This window comes from Pseudophryne corroboree, chromosome 5 (assembly GCF_028390025.1).
Source record: "Pseudophryne corroboree isolate aPseCor3 chromosome 5, aPseCor3.hap2, whole genome shotgun sequence".
Classification (NCBI taxonomy): domain Eukaryota; kingdom Metazoa; phylum Chordata; class Amphibia; order Anura; family Myobatrachidae; genus Pseudophryne; species Pseudophryne corroboree.
In genome coordinates this window covers 524,773,772-524,782,296 of record NC_086448.1, presented here as the reverse complement: position 1 = coordinate 524,782,296, position 8,525 = coordinate 524,773,772, and the positions used below count along the sequence as shown (strand labels likewise).

At 38.4% G+C, this 8,525-nt stretch overlaps 2 pseudogenes; one reads left to right on the top strand and one right to left on the bottom strand.

Annotated features, from left to right (window-relative positions):
• Window positions 1–405: 405 nt before the first annotated feature.
• Window positions 406–525, bottom strand: LOC134929947 (5S ribosomal RNA; annotated as a pseudogene).
• A 3,282-nt stretch (window positions 526–3,807) lies between these two features.
• On the top strand, window positions 3,808–3,927 carry LOC134930673 (5S ribosomal RNA; annotated as a pseudogene).
• Window positions 3,928–8,525: the final 4,598 nt, after the last annotated feature.

Sequence of the window (8,525 nt, the reverse complement as noted above, 5' to 3'; positions counted from 1 at the left end):
GTAGTATCCCACAATTATACAAAAAAGATTAGTTTAAAATATAAAATTAAATATGTTCTGGTAAACTATATGTGTTATAGATTGATGAGACACTGCAGACACTGACAGTGCTGCAGTATTATCCCATCACACCAGCCCAAGCAATGCTTGTGTTTAATGAAACCACAATGGGTTAAAGTCACAAAAGTCAAAATTTAGGACCTTTGGTGTCCAAAAACCATTATCCTAGTCATTATGTATTTCACATAGGAGAGCCCTTAAAATGAATATGACTGGTCTTGGGCCTATACCCAAAATGAGGTTAGGTACAATCTAAAGAATCCAGGCACAAGTTTAGAATTAGATGGGAAGGAAGAGGCAGTGGTGTGCCTGCTATTAGTGTGACATCAGGAAAATATTGGTGTTAAACTACTACACGTAGTATTCCCTGGGGGGTCACCCTTCCAGGTACTAACCAGGCCCAACACCGTTTAGCTTCCAAGATCAGACGAGATTGGGTGTATACAATGTGGTATGGTAGTACTGTAGATAAAAGAAACCATATCCTGCAACACTAATGAGAGTGCACCTAAAATACTGTCTCAGGCTGTGCCCGAGAAAGGAGATGAACAGAATGAATCACAGATTTGTGAGGTGTGGATCTGCTGTCCATGTTAGACAGAGGATTCCCTGAATCGCAGATGAGAGTCCACAGAGTGGGAAAAAAGTGGTGCCAGAATCCTGGATGTATGGAGAAGTACCATGAGTAAATTGGATAGGCTAATACACATTATGTGTCTCAGTTTTTTTCCAAGAGCAATTAGTGAGATAAGGTTAAATACCAATTCCTTTCACAAAGGACTCACATGTGCAAGGTATCAGATTTATATACGCTTATACCTGCAAACTACACATGCTCAGAAAATATACACATGTTCAAAAGAAATACATACAAAAAGGGCATAATCCCACAGGGCTTGGTAACCAGTATTATATCAGATATCTGATATCTGAATCTGATATAATACTGGTTACCTAGCAAACTGACGGAGGTGAGCATGGTCACTTACGCCAGTGGATACAGGCACCCAGCCTCCGACCTCACTGATTGGTTAATAATAGTGAGACACCATATTTAAATCCCAGATTGTGTTTGCCACAGTGCAATTGGAAGTGAACAAGCCCGGCTGAACGGGGAAACGCGTCTTCCTTCACAATATGGACCTAACATCCTTTATTTCATAGATGTGGATTCTATTTCTCCCTATCATCCAGAGGGACTTCTGCTATAGACACCACTCAGGGACCTGGGTGGTAACTGTTATCTTTTCCTGTTATTTTCAGACTGTTATGTTCATTATTACCGCAATCCAGCTGGTATTTACATTCTATAATGGTAATTAATATAACAGCAGTACCGTTATTATATGCATAAGTTTACCCCTTTTTTCAGGGCAATTCTGCCCATTTTCAGCCAGGTTTACATCATTATTTTCCCTTATTTATCATCTCAAATGCAGAGATAAGCATGCTATAATTTTATATATATGCCCTGTGGGATTATGCCCTTTTTGTATGTATTTCTTTTGAGCATGTGTATATTTTCTGAGCACGTGTAGTTTGCAGGTATAAGTGTATATAAATCTGATACCTTGCACATGTGAGTCCTTTGTGAAAGCGATTGGTATATAACCTTATCTCACTAATTGCTCTTGGATTACCTGAGACACATAATGTGTATTAAAAAAAGAACAAACGGCTGCGCTGAATATCAGGAACGAAACATAATGTACAGAGAGCCAACGTAAAAAATAACAATGTTTATTAATAAAACATATAAAAATATTAATTATCAAATAACCGGTGAATAATATATATAAATATATATAAGAACAATCACTAGACGTGAACTAGTGGTATATTGTAATAACTCAGCTTATTGGGGAGAAAAGTTCCGTGATTCACTTGTTAGATAGTTGATGTAGGACTGTTCTTCTTTTTTTCTCATTTTTTGTTTATATATTTTTTCCTTTTTCTTTTGTTTATATTTATCTTTTATTTTTTAGTTTTATCATAACACAACAAAGAAGATATTTTTACTATATCTAATAACGATGTTGCATACAAAGGATGTTCTAATCACTAATCAGATTCATCTATAGAATTAGGAATATGTCCTTCTATATGAGATATCCATTTGTTAGACTACTCTTACCCTTGTTACAATATATTGAAACAAGCTAATTACTGTGTTTATCTCTCAGTCTGTCCTCTATATAATCATCAGACTCAGTGGCGCATCAGGTTAGAGGACAGACCAGCATTAGTTTTGAATCCTAGAGTTCGAATCATGTCTATACCAACATTTAAAAAGTTTTCCCTCTTGGTCCGATTTTTTATGCAGAGGTGATTTATATAAATAGATATACTTTTTTACCTTTGATTAAACTTCTCTTAACCTAAAACGGCACCACTAGTATATACACGGATAATAATATTTGTCCAGTGAACCTTGTGATAAATGTCTGCTACTCATTATAGGTGAAGCTATTAGGTGATCTAATTTGTGGTGAATCAATACACCTGTCATGACACCTGAACTGAAACCATGATCTGCAATGGCTTACTATTTACTACAATATAAAGTATAACCACATTAAATTTACACCTTTCTCTGACACCAATAAGTCTATTATAAATGTATCTTTCTCTAGTCATTTCTGCCAACTATATATAATGTTATGTGTTAGTACATGAGAGCCTTCGTTTTATGCATTTTTATTGCTTTTAACATTGCTGATGACATTCACCTGTCCACACTAATCAACTCAGCCTTTAAATACCGGATGACCTAGGAGGCAGGTATCTACCTTCGAGAAAGTCACGTGAACGTGACGAAACGCATCAGGACCCGCCCCTATCCACACTCAGCTCAGGTGAAATCTTCCAGGTGTTCCTTGGTCCCCGCTGCACCCTCCGTCTACAGCATCCGACATCAGCGGCTTCAGCGCACACGCCGCCACGACCGGGTTGTGAGAGAGACGGTCCATTCCTTTCCGCTGCACAGCGTATATGGGCATTGCAGGACATTGAAGCCGAGGACGCTCGGCTCTTACCAGCCCATTTTGGAAAGGTATTGAATATCAATTTCAACTGAGGGACTTTTAATTCATTAGGATCCTACCAACACACCTGGTATTTATCAACTATCTAACAAGTGAATCACGGAACTTTTCACCCCAATAAGCTGAGTTATTACAATATACCACTAGTTCACGTCTAGTGATTGTTCTTATATATATTTATATATATTATTCACCGGTTATTTGATAATTAATCTTTTTATATGTTTTATTAATAAACATTGTTATTTTTTACGTTGGCTCTCTGTACATTATGTTTCGTTCCTGATATTCAGCGCAGCCGTTTGTTCTTTTTCTATGCTATCACCACAATACTACACATAGTATTCCGGCAAGCGCAGACTATCAGGAACATAAAATTGTGATTATTTAATTCTATGAAACACGTATTGGTTTTCACTTTTTATTTTGATGATTAGGCGCTCGTTTGTTGCAGTTTTTTGTTTTGGTCTTACATAATGTGTATTAGCCTATCCAATTTACTCATGGTACTTCTCCATACATCCAGGATTCTGGCACCACTTTTTTCCCACTCTGTGGACTCTCATCCGCGATTCAGGGAATCCTTTGTCTAACACGGACAGCAGATCCATTCATTCTGTTCATCTGCTTTCTCAGGTACAGCTTGAGACAGTATTTTAGGTGCACTCTCATTAGTGTTGCAGGATATGGTTTATTTGATCTACAGTACTACCGTACCACATCGTATATGCCCAATCTCGTCTGATCTTGGAAGCTAAACGATGTTGGGCCTGGTTAGTACCTGGAAGGGTGACCCCCCAGGGAATACTACATGTAGTAATTTAACACCAATATTTTCCTGATTTCACACTAACAGCAGGCTCACCACTGCCTCTTCCTTCCCATCTAATTCTAAACTTGTGCCTGGATTCTTTAGATTGTACCTAACCTCATTTTGGGTATAGGCCCAAGACCAGTCATATTCATTTTAAGGGCTCTCCTATGTGAAATACATAATGACTAGGATAATGGTTTTTGGACACCAAAGGTCCTAAATTTTGACTTTTGTGACTTTAACCCATTGTGGTTTCATTAAACACAAGCATTGCTTGGGCTGGTGTGATGGGATAATACTGCAGTACTGTCAGTGTCTGCAGTGTCTCATCAATCTATAACACATATAGTTTACCAGAACATATTTAATTTTATATTTTAAACTAATCATTTTTGTGTAATTGTAGGATACTACATTATTTTACGTACTTAATAAAATTTAGTTTTAAATCACCATTCATTATACATTTTCACTATCATTATAATAACGAGTGCGCCCACACAAGAGTCTTCTTTCCTCTTTCTATTTTGTTCACACATCTCTACTTGTAAGCTTTCATTTTGCATAAATTTGAAACCTATAGCTTCAATTTTTAAATGCAGAAGTTTCATCCTTATAACTCGTGGCTTGATGGAGAGTTACATGCTGAATTCTGAGCTACTGCACCCTCATGAATCACCTTTTCTGTCAAATAGGTTCTAATACAGTAGTTCTTGTGAAATTTGATCAGAACATCTACAGTGTGACATATAATCATTAAATGTGGTAGATTGGAAGCTGCTGATTTACCAAGTCAGAACATTTCACAAGAATTTCACCATCCATGCATTTCATTAATAGTTATATTTTAGATTTTTTTCCCGCTGTATGCATAATTCATTAGTGACATGTTATACAAAACTCTTAAATCTACACAGCACAGGCAAGATACTTTTGAAAGCCTGAAGTTAAAGCTTTCAGAGTTTGGACACAGACCAAAGAGGCAGCCTGGAGAGTGAAGTGCACACAGGTACCTTCATTTCAAGTGTTTATTTTCCCTCCCTCTGGGTTTAAACATGCTCGGCATATCTGTTAAACAAGAGGTAAACATTGCTCTGTTTCAGATTACATCTGTTCCTCGTGCTGACTCCAAGCCAAACACTGATCATCCAATGAAAAATACGACTATTAAACATAATTAGACAGTCACGCACTCTGTCAGACCAGCAAACTGCACAGTTGAGGAATATTCTGGTTTCTAATAAAAATATACTAAGAAGAGGAAGTGGCAAGCAAAACGTAAGCTTGCAGACAAGGTGGTTTCACAGTACTCTGAGTACTGAGAGGTGGAGATGTTTTAAGAAAATACAGTCATGTCAACGCAGTGTTATATAATATTCCAATAATATACAATATACAGTATATTCAAATTCAAAAATAAAATTACAGTAAATATTAAAGCCATATTATATTTTGGACTTGCTCAATTTGTCATTTATATATACACAAAAACAGACCACACTCATTGTGCAAAATCCTCATATGTAAGGTTTTCTTCAGTGGAAAACACAAATGTCACATTAGGTAAAACATCTGGAAATGAGGATTCTGTCACATTATGAAGTTTAGTGACTAATTATTTGTCTACAAAAGCATAAATTAGACATCAATTAGCCTTACACTTGGCAACACTTTATACTTACAGTATTATGCAAGTACTGTACAGTATGTATAAAGTGTTCCCAAGATAAGGCTATTTGATGTCTGATTTATGACATTCCATTCAGCTCCCTAATCCTGTGTAACTCTCTCAGACCCCTGGAAAAGTAGGTAAGTCTACTTGCAGCCCATCAATGCCGCTTGATGCCTTCCATTTCCCAAGTGAATGGGACTCGATTGTAGCACCACCCTGCCCAACCCCTCTCTCTTCCTTGCTCAATGACTCCCCGCATTGCCCAGCTGGCTTCCCCTTCCTGGAAATGAGCTAAGTCATGTAAAATGTCTTTCAAATTGAGCTTCACAGAGGACAAGAACATTTATGCTAAGGTGTGGTATTGCACTAATACAATCATCATGTTCATTTTAGCTTGACTATTCCATGGAAAGCTATTCTGCACTGTGGGGTTCACCTGAATCGCAAGCAAAGTGGCTGTAGTTGCAGGCAGCTGTGGGAGCCTGATATACTACCTTGTGTTATCGCTAGAATCTTTAGGGTTAATGCAGGGGTTTGTGCCTCGGCAAGTGAAAACCCGGATTGTCCACTGATTTTGTGGCAGCCATTAGTATAAGCACTTACACCAGCCCCAAGTTAGGTGCAAGAGTTCTGGCAAAAACATGCTTCCTTTTCCCATATGCACAACTTAGAATCATCCTGAGCATTAATGCATACCTATGACACTCCAATGACACTCCCACAAGACAGGGAGGTTCCATGCACCTGGTTTATTGCCACACCGAAATGCCCAATTTCACAGAAAAACATATCATACCAAGTTCTGTATGAATAGGAAGGACATACCTAAAGGGTGCAACTGCTATGGGGCCCAGAGCTGAGAGGGTCCCACCTTCCCTGTCAAAGTTCCATGTTTTATCAGGGGTGTAGAGAGCCACACTAGGCCCTGGTAAACGGGTGGGGCATGCCTTAAAAAAGTGGGCCTGACTATACCCTTTAATATAAAAATATTTTAATTATTAAATAATTGTGGGGCCGCTTCCCACGCGCTCCACAAGGGGGCATCATTTTAACGTGGGTGGGCGGAAGGGGGCATGGGGAAGGGCACCCAATTCTTACCTTACTTGATTTGGAAGCGGTCCCTCCTCCCCAGCCAGCGCCACCTTCCTAGTGATATTTGGGAAGATGACACTGGCCACTAGAGAGCAAAGACCACCACCACCCTCCCCCCCACCACCCCTCCAGGTCCCTCCAGTAACTCTGGCCCAGGTAATTTGTATCTACCCATACCCCCTCTTGGCTCCACTGAGTGTTATAAACATTTTCACCAATGGCTAGTGCATAATTGCCCTTACAAAATTTTGCTTTGTGGCCTTCAATATATCTAGTTATGCACATGGACCTACTTACTGTGATGTGTTATAAAATGAACTGGAGGGCATTACAATGTTATATACCGGTAATATGCACTGGGGCACAATAATGTGGCATAATGTGTACTGGTAGCCTTACAATGGGTAATGGGGTATAAAATTAGCAACTGTTGCAGAGAGGTATTTCTCAAGGAACATTGGGAAAAAAACAAAATATTGCTCTGATGCCCAAAATGCTTAGGCTACACTTCTGGAGTTACGCAAAAATCTGTACTTGTAAAACCTGCCACCCAGGCTCAGAGATCGATGCAAAAAGCAGGTCTGAACACTGAAGACCAAAACGTGCATAAAACGATATCTGAATCTTTTTGAAATGACAGAAAGTCTTTATTATTGATAAAATTGACTAACAGTTGCTACTTGGGTAACTGAGTATGAGCTATATTTTCTATTATACTAATGCTTTTAGAATTTTTTCTTTTCCCAAGTCCTTTTTTCTTTACAGAAGGTAGCTTCATACCTCCTTCCCTTCTGTAAAAAAAAAAAAAAAAATTTTCTTTAAAAAAAAAAAAAGAGTGAAACGTGCAAAATTTTGCAGTCATTATGTGACATGTCAGAATTTTGTAAATCATTTTCTATTACAGTGGGGTTATGGAGTTTTTGTTTTACGGTTTTAAAAATGTTGCTCTTCTCTGGGACATTTTTCTCTGTTCTACCTTTATTTACATTTCTGTGTCCCTATGCTTGGACTTCCAGTATGTGGCGGTGTCTTAAGTACAGCCTTACTTCGTTAGCCAAGCAAGCACATACAATAAACATTTTTCACTAGACTGGTTGTAATAAATATTGTGTACCATATGCTGTATTTACTTATTTAACACAGTAAATACAATACAGTGCACTGAGTTTTATTTTATAAATGTTGTCTAGACCAGGAAAGACCAACTAGCCAGAGGCAAAGAGCCACAGAATATCTGTAGACACTGCAACAAGCCAGGTTTATCCACACAAATACGGGCAGCACAGCTGGTTAATTGGCTTCTACATTTTTTTTAAACCTAATGGGAAAGTGGCCCGTGAGATAGGGAATATAGATTGTAAGCTGCACTATGACAGGGATTTATGTCAATGATTGAAATATTCTCTGTAAAGACCTGCATAATACAGATATGTCCACCCTCATCTTTGCGGCGATGGGAGCACATTCCAGCATGCATTGCGGCTATTCGCAGCCGCATGCTTAGTTGCCATAATTATGCACCATGTATCCCCTATGGGATGTTGGTGCAAATGCGATGCACGTGCCCATTCGTGGGCATGATTATCACACCTGCATTGAGGCAAATAGTCGCAGTCACGTGTAAGATGAGGCTGGGCATATCTGTATACCATATGTGCTCTTTGTAATTCACTGTCAATTAAATAAAAAACCTATATACTGTAGCTTTAATATACACATTGTAAATAAACAATCCATAATATCTTAAGACATAACAATGCAAATGTTTATTCATTTACCTTTTTAACTCAGTGGGACTTTTGTCAATTCTCTGACTTCCCTACATGCCATCAGACATCCCCAC